This window comes from Ambystoma mexicanum, chromosome 5q (assembly GCF_040938575.1).
Source record: "Ambystoma mexicanum isolate Mex_15411 chromosome 5q, UKY_AmexF1_1, whole genome shotgun sequence".
NCBI lineage: Eukaryota > Metazoa > Chordata > Amphibia > Caudata > Ambystomatidae > Ambystoma > Ambystoma mexicanum.
The window spans coordinates 988,680,575-988,693,253 of NC_090933.1; positions in this window are offsets into that span (position 1 = coordinate 988,680,575).

Genomic DNA, 12,679 nt, shown 5'->3' on the forward strand with positions numbered 1-12,679 from the left:
AATGCCATTTACCTAACCATCCAAGCATGGATGGCACATCATGGGTTATGGCTGAATGACGATAAGACTGAGTTGCTCATTATAGGCTCTCAACTCAGAATGGCCAAACTAAATGACGCCTTCAAATCTTTCAACATTGATGGCAACACTATTTATACTTTGCTGGTTGCCCTGTTCATGGGTTAAATCCCACCTGTAGAGAGAATAGTTTGTTTATCTAATAGCATCAGAACTGGTAATAATGTATTTTAAGTTAATTGCATCCCGCTCACAATAGAATTCTTTTCTATAAACATAGTAATAAGAACTTATTTCCTCTTTAACTAGAATGCCTGAGCTTTAGTTATAGCACGCGCATCACACACTTTATTAACAATTTCGCTAACCACCATACCTTACGGAGGCATGGGGATCTTCAGTCTCACCCACACTTATTGTGCAATCGTGATTGCCAGCCATGGCATCTTTAACTTAAAATACATTATTACCAGTTCTGATGCTATCAGATAAACAAACGATTCTCTCTACAGGTGGGATTTAACCTATGAACAGGGCAACCAGCAAAGTATAAAGCAGTCATACAGTCATTTTAACACATATTTTTTTTTGTTTTTTTTTTTTACTTGAATTTAATCAAAAAGATTTTAACGATTTTTACAAGAGCTATTTCTCCTTCTACACATATTAGGTAAGACCAGTACCTTTACTCAACGAGAATCATGGACAAAGAATGGATTTTGACTTCATTTTGTTTTCTTAGCTTATAATGCTATGTTCTCAAATCCAAAATGAATGTTTTGTCTCTCTTTCGTTTTCTCACATTTTCATCTTATTTTTCATCCTTTTCTTTTACCCTAATCACTCCCTCCCTTACCCCCCCTCTTTTTTGGTGTTACATTGTGTACTTTTTCTTTATTTGTGGTTGAATGTTTATTTAATTTCACTACCAATGTTATGTCAATTTACAAAACCACTCCGTGGTTATGGTACTTTTCAAACAATGTTTTTATATATGCAGCCCTGATTGAAAAAGGCAAAGGTATCGCCGAAACACGTGTCTCAAATAAAGGGCACACCTAAAACACTCTGATTTTCAAAATGACCTTGTGCTGACCACAACTAAATAATTAAATAACTAAATTGTGGTAGAATACACAAGGAGGTACATGCACAAGGATAATTGGATAAGAAATGTGAATCAGCTGAGGGAGATAACGTCCCCCGTGAGATCACGGGACAAGATACAGCACTTGAAGGGCCGATTTCAGCAGAGCATGAGTAGCGCTATATAAAAGTCACGTGATTGGCTTGTAAACACACAAGTAGGTGCAAAACGGCCTTGGCAACATCAGCGTGCATTATTGAACCTATGCCTGCACAGAACTTGATAACAGCATATAGAGGAAGAAAACTTACAGTCAGTGAGCCGTGTATTCTCTCGTTTCCCGTAGCAATACGTGCGTGTATGAGTGGGCACGCAAAGTTTCTTTGAAGTCGCGGCGTGAACCCCAGGATGAGGGAAACTTGTAAAACCGTTCGCGCACGGTATTCCAATCTAAGACTTGAGTCATACATTAGAAGGTACTTTTTCCATCTTTGTCACTTTCCGTTTATAATGAAATGCACGGAACTATAGAAAAGCATGTTTGGAATTCGAAAATGTCAAAGTCAGACACTCATGTAATGGATTACATTGAAACAACTGGAATCATGGCATCTACTACACGCACTTCTGCAGTAGTTACACCATAGTGTAAACACTGGGTTTAATTTATTTTTTAGGACGTAGATGTAAGGACAAGCCCCATTACAAGGCGGCAGCCCTTGAAACCTGTTTGCAGGTAACTATGGAAACTAAGGTACTAGTGGCACTGCGTTTTTAGTTTGTATAGTATGTAATGCCATGACATTTGATAGACATCATGTAGAACTATGCTAGTAGCAAGGTATATTTTGGATTTATAAGAAGTATTTAATACAGAGAAGTCACAGCTTTGTGCATAAATCTCCTGCAATATTAAATCACTCAGCATATTATTTGGATGCTGGAATAAGAAGAAGTCTCCCAAGCTCTGGTTCTCTCTAGGTGGGACTTCTGTAACAGCCTCTTTCTAAATCTACCTGCCTCCAATCTCCCACCTTTACAACTAATCCAGAACAGGACTGCACCACTTGTCCTTGGCCTCAAGCCCTGGGATCGTATCTCTCCATCTCTGAAACTCCTTCATTTGCTCCCAGTGGATGCAAGGATTAAATTCAAAACCCTCTGCATTGTCCACAAGGCTTTCTGGAGTCTGGGTCCAAAATACCTTCAACTATCCCTCCGTAAATACCTCCCATCTCGAGCCCTTATCTCCTCTAATTCTAATTTCCCCAGGGTCAGTCGTTTTTCAAAGAAACGTATTGGGGGTAGATCTCTCTCTCCGACTGAGGCCTCCCTTTGGAACTGCCTCCCTGCCACCTTGAAACTTGAGGAGAACCATCTCTGGTTCCGGAAGCTCCTCAAGACCTTCCTCTTCGCTTCGGCCTTTCCCCCTCTTCTCCCCTACTGATCTGTTTTCTTTCTCAGCACTGTGCACCTGGCCACCCTCTATCCTTCGGGCCCTGGTACCTGCTCACCCTGCCTCCCTCCTGCACTGCCTGCGGGCCACCCCTTGCACTGGGGTCTGTATCTGTACCCATACAATCCCCGACCCACTTCTCTTCTGCACTTATCAGATATGCCCTATCTGACTAACCTTGCGCTTGCCACTTGCTGGCTGCACTACAACTGTTTATTTCACCTTATTTATTAATTTAATTTTACTTATTATTTATTCTGCTCTCTCCTCTGTTTCGCACTTTTCCACTTCTTCCCGCGCCATGCACTTCCCCCTTTTCCCTTTTCCATGCACTTGCGTGTTCTCAATGTCATTGGGCCTAGTAAGATTGTGCTTTTGTTTTGTTCTCCCCTGTTCCCCTCCCTTTGCTTGGTCACACTCTGAAACACGTGTTATGTTATTGCAATTTTTTGGGATGGTAACTCTATTGCTGCCCCTTTAACCGTACCACCAAAGTACATTTGTGCCCTTAAAGTAAGTATTTACCTCCAACAGATTTCTGGAGGACATTCCACCACTTTAACACCAAAATAAGGAAAATTATGGCAGGCAGATTTACCCCCTGCTGTAATTCCTTCAAAACGTCCATGGACTCCATGATAGAGACTAGGGGCCTGATTCACAGAGCATTTTCCTATGGGATTGCGCCATTATGAAATGCGTCTGTGAATCAGGCCCATTAATACCACCATACTTCCACCTGTAATCTGACAGTAGTTTCATTGTAAGGGTGGTGGCATTGGTATCTGAGTTTGGTGGTAATTCCCCTGGAAGCACCACCAAATTCTGAATCAAGTCCATTGCCTCCAATCACATCCATGTAATTTGGCATGATTGGTTTGCCATCAATGAATGTCTTGGAGGCATGCTCCCTACAATGCTATCCAATCTGTATGCAGCATTTGTGTTCCAATTTCCAAGCATAGCAGTGGATAATTGCATTTTATATCCGACTGCTGTAAACATTATAGGTATTTATGGAAATGAAAATCAGTTAAATATACATCTCAAAACTATATTTACCTGACAGACTGAAGAAGCCAGAATATATTTTACTGCATCCAGATGTGAAATTATGCACCAGAAAATAAATGAGTCAGTGTCATTAAAAGCCAGTTGGGTGGATATTACAATGCAAAGAGATGAAAGATCTCCACAAGGGGCCTCTGAATGGCGCTCAGTTTGCCATGCACATGATTATTTGATCTTTTGCTCCGCATGTAATCTATCGCTCGCCTTTTGTTGCTGTCAGTTTGTCCTCTAAGTGCTCTGCCTCTGAAATAGTTTCAATCATTACCCTGTAAGTACATCTTAGATAAGATGCAAAAGCTATTTCCTTGGTATCCTGGAGACAGTGTAATTTGAAGAAGGGACATTGACTGGAACACAAATACAATGGGCGGTTCGCTGGTGACGTATAGAGGCTGATGAAATGATCCACACATCAATGGCGATGACAAAAACACCGCCCAGGAAAAACCCTCACACACACTGCACACAGGCCAGTGTGATTCCAGTCCTGCATTGCACAGCCAATCTGATATCAGTACCCGACGAGGGAAAGATTCACCTCTGGTGCTCCGTTTGGAGTGCCAAGTCCCGCACAGCGTTCTTTTCCATTCTCCCTTGGCCACCATGGAACGGGAGAAGTGACTACACGTAGTCACTTCTCCCGTTGCAAGGTGGCCATTTTGTTCGTTTACATTTTTTTCAATTTTCTTAATGGCCACTGGGGAAGGGAGAATTGACTACTTGTAGTTCCTTCCCCCTGATCCATGGCAGCCATTTATTTAGAATTTTTCTCGAGTTGAGAAACGGTTTCAACACTGATTCTCAGCTTGAGAAAAAAATGCTATTAGTACCATGGTACGATGTGCCGGGGTACTTATAGCAATGGGACTCGAGGGGGGGGGGCATTACGCTCTGGTAATGCCCCTGGGACTATGTTGAAGCCCTTGCTTCACTATGGCTTCAAACTATCGCTCTGGAGGCATTACCAGACCGGTAATGTCCCCCTCCTCGGGTTCTATTGCTTCAGCAACCACTGCCTCACTGCCCCTGCTCCCATTAACCCACCTTTATCATCATCTTTTTGACTTGTAGCCACTGAAGCAACAAGTGGCCATGGAAATGAAAACGATGTGCTATGACCAAATCCAGTAACATAAAAATAAAAAATATGATTATTTGGTAATGCAACACTTACATCTGTTTTTTTAAAACTCAGATTAAAGGAGCGTTTGTGATGATGGGGTCGATGGTGGGGTCGAGGTGCATGTGAATGGTATAGTGCACCAAGAGTTCTTAGTTTATATATTTATTCTGCATTGTATTTGTATTGTTAAACTGGGAAAGAGGACCATAAAGCGATTTATAATCATTATAATAATTATAATTTATTTATAATCCAACATAGTGAACCCAGAATACAGCAGGAATATCTATGGGGTAAAAAGCCATATTGAAAAACATATACTTAGAAATTGTAAAAAAAAAAAAATCTCATGGCCACAGGATTATCAGAGTTGCGCGCCCATTCAAAATATATACATGATCGCTTGTGATCAAAACAAAATGGTTATTCAATAAATGTTTAACATTTGTAAAAATCCTATTAGTAAATTAATACGAGTGTTAGTTATTGTTGCATCCCAGCCCTTATTTAATGTGCAAAGAACCAAATGCCAACCATTCACTGCCTGCACATGCAACCAATGTGCTGATCTTCTCGAGGAGCAATGATTGACCTTTTCTTGAGTTCTGGACATGACCTAACCGCTGCAGAGTATTTGCAGATTCACCACTGTGAAGCCATGCATCTTCAAGGGCCTGGGCGCAGGGGGTCAGTGAGTTAGAAGAGGGGATCCCCCCCAGATAAAAGCACACAGACGAAACATCCAGGCCGTGTTTAATAAACAAATGCATAAACTAGAATGATCTTGAGATTAGGAAATCAAACTATTAATTGCATTAACACGTTGCTCACTTATATGTCTTAAGAGTTCATGTGTGGCAAAACATTTTGATTTCTTTGCTGCTTTAAATTGCAATACAGTTGAAATTCATATTTAACATTGACACTTTATTTCCTGGGGAAAAACGAATGGGAGTATCTAACCAGCACAGGTGTCTATTGGAACTCTTTTCCCCCTCTCAACATCCCCATGTTAGTACTTTCAAGGACTAAACAATAGAAGGTTAATTCCTGACTTTTATGTAATTCTATGGTCATCACATGTCAAACAGTTCTAAATCATGCTGTTACTCAGTCAAATCTTCATGTGTATCCAGAATTCACAATTCTGACTAAAGGCTGAAGTTAATTTGTTAATTATTGTTATCTATAAACAAACGTTCTTTTATAATGCTTTTGAAACCAGAGGCCATTCTCTAGTCTCTAAGCGCTGGACCAGGCGTGGAACCTGTGTCGCTCTGCTTTGCCTTGTTTCGAAGACAAACGTGTTGCCCCTGAGCTATCCTCACGCCCTCTATAGAAAGATGCACCCCTGAAGCATTTCATTTCTAAGGGCCATGATACTGAAGTATTTGTTAAGGGTATCAGTTCGCTTACTTGTAAAGTTTCTTTACAGAGTGCAAGGCAGCAGGACTCCACACAGGTTCTCTTTAATGGCTCTCTCTGACAAATTCTCCCGAACTGCCTGGGTGTCAGCAAACCCTTCAGCTGTTGCAAGGAAGCAACCCTGTCTGTATGCAATCTGGTTCTTCTCCTTAGTGCTGCCGAACTTCTACTTTGATTCCAGTTTCATGAGGCCTCCCCAAACAGGCTTTAGGGCCGCTCTTCCAGGATCTCTATTTTCTATCTTCCGACGGAATCAGTTTATCTCCTTATAGGATCCCCAGTATTCTTTCTTAAACCTGGGTGTTTCTTTTCTGGATGGGTCCCAAACATTCTTCTTTGTCCTCCTTTTTTCTCAAATTCACAAGGGTAGGCCTTCTAAGGACATGTACCACTCCCTCTACGACACATGTGTGAGGACATGGTTTTCTATTGGTTTAAGACTGGATTCTCAGATCATGTAGCACTTCAAAAGCACTTCAAAAATCTACACCCCTAACCTCTGATTAGCAAAGAACATGTGAACATTTGGGCATGAAAGGACCATTCTTAAAGGTCTCCCTCCCCTTTTTGGAAAAACGATCACATGTTCCATTTTGCTCCTATCAGGAAAATTATCTCATCTAAGAGGCAATTTTGCAAAATAAGTATGCAGATATAAAAATAAAATGTGCAAGAAATGTTTTCTGACATGCAAGTTAAATGCTGCTAGAAAAACTGAAATACAGGTATTCAAATGTTTTTTTACATTTTAAAATATAGATGACCTTCTACGAGGACATGGAACTAACATGTCTAGAAAATGTTCCTTCTGCAGATCTCAGTCATACCTTCAGTTTTGTTCTCTTGATAAATGGTTGAAATGATAAGAGCAATCATAATTCTTCAAATAATATAATTTAAAATGTCTGTTTTGAATCCTGGTCTGATTTTTGTTTTTTTGTATTGTGTATTTGGTTTACAGAAGAAACATTACACAAAATGACTTACATCATCGTAACATTACATAACATTACATCATCAAAAACATTACATAAACAGAGTACTACACTAAGGAATGTTTTAAAACCTAAAACACATACATAAGTTCATTAACAGCATTTTATTGTTAAAGTGTAAAACTCTAAAAGTCACAATGCTAATCCAATTTCATTTATAAAGTGCAATAGTGCAAGAATTAAAAATTGTTCCCAAAGCGCATCCCTTATTATAAAATCGGTGGAATATTCAAAGCATCCAAAATTAACTATTTTCTTTCCATTTCACCTCACACAATTCAATACCAGGTGCTGTAAAGTCTCACAATCTTCTTTGCAAAACCTACAAATGAGGTAGGTATCAGCCTCTTTTTTCCAATGAAGAAGATTGTCTTTGGTTTGTAATAAATTGAAGCAACACCGCAAGTGACTTGTTCTAGTGGGGGGCCGGGGTCAAACGTTGCATGTAAGATGGAATAAACCTCATTTGCAATTTCTGGTCTGCATTTTCTGTACAGAGTGACAGATGTGATGTGCCAAATAAATAACACAGGCCAGGCCCTGGTTCCTTGAAGACAACCTCCGTCACCCATCAGTCTCTAAACCTCATTAGTGGCAGTTTGCCAATCTCCTTAAACCTCAAAGTTGAAAGAAAATTCCATTTGAAGCTTCGGAATTTGTTCCCATTTTTATATTTTGGCAGAAAGGTATGTGCACTTCCCTCGTCTCCCCGAAGTGTTGCAGACTGTACATTTTGTGGCTTTGGAGTTATTACATACTGGAGGAAACCAGACCCTGATTTGTATTTCATATCTGATCGAAGGTCTCAAATTGTGTACATTTTCTGTGCATGTCAGTTTTCACCGGTCTGGATCCAGAGGAGTTTTAGAACACCAACATCACACCTTCCCAGTAGAACATATATTCTATAAGCACATGTGAAGAGTTCTGTCTCTCATACTGATTTCCAGGGACCCTAAATGTCTTTGTATTTTTACTAAAAATCCATGTAGGCCTGTATATATATACCACCATCTGATTTACTCCTTTGGAAAACCAGGCATTGTCTACTTTTTCAAGAAAAAACCTTTGAAAGTTTTCATTGTTTTTAAACCCATAGTAACCCTCTTATGAAAAGGCGTTTTTTGTTACATTTAAAATAATCAGGTGTAATGTAGTTGATAAATCAGTTAATACCTGCAATGAATCTTTAAATGATGTGCATGCCTGAACATAAAAACAAAGTAATGTGATAAAAGGCCTTGTTTACCATCTACTTTGTTCATTTTAAACTACTCTTCTTTTGCTGAGAAAAGGACCTGACGAATTGTGTTTATAAATTCCTGTGTTGAAACGGTTTATTTTTCGGGAGCGAGTGCAATTATAACTACCTACCATTCATAGAAATCATTTGAATTAGCCGCTTGGCACCCTAAAGTATTACATTTATTTAATTAATAACAATGCCATCTTAAAAGTCATTCATCATTTGTGCAGAAAATAATAATTTACCTACAGATGTAATTATTTTATGAGTCACCCACTAATAAAATCATTCTTAAACAGCTATTATTCAATAGGAACTAGAGGACCCAGCCTATCGGTTATTCCCAAATGTGAAAGACATAACTCCGCAGGTACGTCTTTTCTGTAAAGGACTTAACATGACATAATCCAGGCGCACTGGCATACACCCGACACTTCGCATATTCGTCTCCTAACTCCTGGTTAAGTTCTGAAACCCGGAACTAGTGTAGAGCGTGGGTGCCATCGTGCTCCGCAAAAAGTGAATTGCACATGGGTGGCACATTATGAAAGGATATTGCACAGTAATAGCAGAACCTTCAAGGGGAACCGTTTATCCACATACACACCCTATAACTCAATAATTGAAGGGATGATAAAGGGGCAAGTAAGCTCACCTCCAATTAAAATAATTAAACAAATCCACAGAAGCACATTTGGAGACCCCTGGTATTGCGTCAAATATAGCACATACATTGTCTGACAGGAATTTCTCATGAGTGCTTTTGTGGTACTTTGGCATTGTCATAAATATAAATAAAATACTGACAGGGTAATTCATAGAATTTCGCACAAAAATGGCGCACGCGGCAGGCGCACAGTGGGCGCGTGTGAATGTCTGCACCAGCCGCGTGCGCTAAAATCGATTTCCGCGCACAGCGTATTCATGGATTTTAGCCTCCAAAACCAGCCGTGGTGCAGAGTGGCGCAGCGACCCTGCAGAGCGCCAGTTACGCCCCCAAGAACGCCCCTAGCGCAAGGAAAAGCCATCCAAATCCCCAATCCAGCGCAAAGGGCTGCGCTAACCCTGGACCAGTTTACAGGGCTGCCAAACAGCAAACGCCAAGCGGGGAACGTGTATAACTGCGGTTCGCGTGAAGTTTCACACGCGAAAGGGCCTGTTTGAGTGGGGTAGGTGTATTACTGGGGTGTGCGGGAAGTTTCACACGCGAAAGGGCCCTGTGCGAGTGGGGTACATGTATAACTGGGGTTCGCGTGAAGTTTCACACGCGAAAGGGTCCTGTGCGAGCGCGGTATGTGTATAACTGGGGTTCGTGAGAAGTCTCACACGTGATTACAGCAGGGTACGTGTATTATGGGGTTCCAGGGAAGTTTCACACGCGAAAGGGCCCTGTGCGAGCGGGGTACGTGTAAAACTGGGGTTCGCGAGAAGTTTCACACACGATTACAGCAGGGTACGTGTATTACGGGGTTCAAGGGAAGTTTCACACGCGAAAGGGCCCTGTGCGAGCGGGGTACGTGTATAACTGGGGTTCGCGTGAAGTTTCACACGCGAAAGGGCCCTGTGCGAGCGGGGTACGTGTATAACTGGGGTTCGCGAGAAGTCTCACACGCGATTACAGCAGGGTACATGTATTACGGGGTTCAAGGGAAGTTTCACACCGAAAGGGCCCTGTGCGAGAGGGGTACGTGTATAAATGGGGTTCACGAGAAGTCTCACATGCGATTACAACAGGGTACGTGTATTACGGGGCTCAAGGGAAGTTTCACACGCGAAAGGGCCCTGTGCGAGCAGGGTACATGTATAACTGGGGTTCGCGGGAAGTCTCACACGCGATTACAGCAGGGTACATGTATTACGGGGTTCAAGGGAAGTTTCACATGCGAAAGGGTCCTGTGCGAGTAGGGTCATGTATAACTGGGGTTCGCGTGAAGTTTCACACGCGAAAGGGCCCAGTGCGAGCGGGGTACGTGTATAGCTGGGGTTCGCGTGAAGTTTCACACGCGAAAGGGCCCTGTGCGAACGGGGTATATGTATTACTGAGGTTCGCGTGAAGTTTTACACACGAAAGGGCCCTGTGCGAGTGGGGTACTTGTATTCCTGGGGTTCGCGTGAAGTTTGACATGTGAAAGGGCAACGCCCATGCGCGATACGTCACAGACACGCTTACGCGCTAAGGGCATTTGGTCCAATGAAATCGCGTATGTCTGCTGACCCACTTATGCGCTAAGGGCCTTTCCTCGAATTACACGCTGACGTGCAATTTGCTCACGTGCCAAATCACTCCGTATCAAGCTGGCCACGCATGCACACACGGAAGACCACGCTACTGCCCTGAAGGCCATTTTCCTGCCCACCTTAGCCCCAAGCACGCTCCCACCTGCCATCTGCTGCTGCCTTACTGTCTGCTGCCCACGTGCCCTGCTATTTGATGCCTGCACATCAGCCATCTGCAGGGGTCCAGTTGCTGTGTCCACCCCTGCTGGAACAGAAGACTCCCGACTGGGATACCATCGCTCCACAGCCCAGCCCCAGGACCCAGTTGCCCACCCACTCCTGCCTCTGGGGTTGCCATGTCGGGCACATCTCCATCTGGCACCACTGGCAACCCCCAGCTAGAGAGGCAGAGGGCCACCAGCTTCACTGCCACCGAAGTTGGTGTCCTGGTGGAGCATGTCCTGGGGCATTATGATGCCCTCTTCGGAACATCACGCGCCAACAAGGAAGGACGGGAGAGGATCTGGGACAACGTAGAGGTTGCCATCAACGCGGAGGGGGTGGCAACCCGCGACATCAAGCACGTCAATAAGCGCTGGGAGGACTTCAGGTCCAGGACCCTCCACAAGGCCCAGCACCTCACGGAGGGGGGCCGGGCACGCATGAGTAACATCCAGATGAGGGTCCTGGAACATGGAGGCCCAGCACTCCATGCCCAGATCCTTCGGAGGCAGACCCGTTCCGAGTTGAGCAGTAAGTGGCCAAGCATTGCTGTGTGAGACAGGGCATGTTGCAGTGTGCTGGTAGTCTGATGCTTGCCTATATGTGTCACATAGGCCATGTATGGATATGTGTGTGCAGGGGCATCATGGTCATGCATGTGAGACCAGTTATGTGTGAACCACATGGTTGGTGCATGTGTTTTAATGCAACATGGGGAGCTCTATGCGGAATGCACACATAAAAGCATGGCTGTCTCTGTTCCTGGACATGAAGGGGGGGGGGGTGAGGAATGGGTGCTGATGTCATGTACATGTATGGGGCACATGTGTGTGTGTGTGCCAGAGAAGTGTGTGTGTGACTTTGAAACGCCATGGCTGCATGTGAATTTGAAGGCAACATCTTGGTTTACAGGGGCCCTTCTACATGGATGTTGATGTTGATTACAGGCGCCAGGACTGTTTCTGCATGTGTGTTGTGTGCATTCACCCATGAGTTGAGGAATGACCGGATGGAAGTGACATTTGACAGTGCCACTCATGTGTTATTGCTTCCTGTCTAGGATATTTTGTACTGTACCCTGATGCTTGTGTTTTATGTCTCCCTCTACGCAGCGTCAAGTGAAGAAGAGGGCGGAGACAGCGCTGTGGAGCCAAGCGGCGGGGATGCCTCCACTGGGCGGTGAAACAAAGCCCAGCCACCCTCCCAGGAATTACCATCATCCGGGACCGAGGGGGCTGGTGCTGCGTCTCCCACAACGGCTGTGGCGGAAGGGCCGGGTGAGCCCCCACATGGGCTTCCAATGGCGGAAGACGGTGTGGAGACATCCAGGTTGGTGGTCTCTACAGAGGAGGAGGAGCCCGCTACTGAGCCGCACATGGGGCCTGGTGGGGGTAGTACCACTGGTGCAAGTGGTGCAGACCAGGGCCAGGGTCAAGAGGCAGCACAGGTCACCGCAGAGGGGCCTGTGCATGTTGCTGTCCCTGACCCTGTGACTGCACCACCATGCACCAGCAGGGAGGCCACGTCCCAGGCCCGTCCGCAGGTAGGGGAGAGTGCCATGTCATCTGCCTCTCCACTACCTGCGGATGAGGGGTCCCACGAACGTATGGGCTCCGTCCTGGTTGGTGGGTCCCTACATGTGTCGCGCACTCTGGCGGACCTCTCCTCCTCTGTGGAGACTATACGCCAGTCGTTCTCCACACCGTCTTCCGGCCCAGATTCCACCAGGACCCCCTGTGGACCTGGCCCGACCAACACAGCCAGCTTGGTGGAGCTCACATCCCTGCCACTGTTGGGAGTCGGCGGCCCAGCAGGGGTG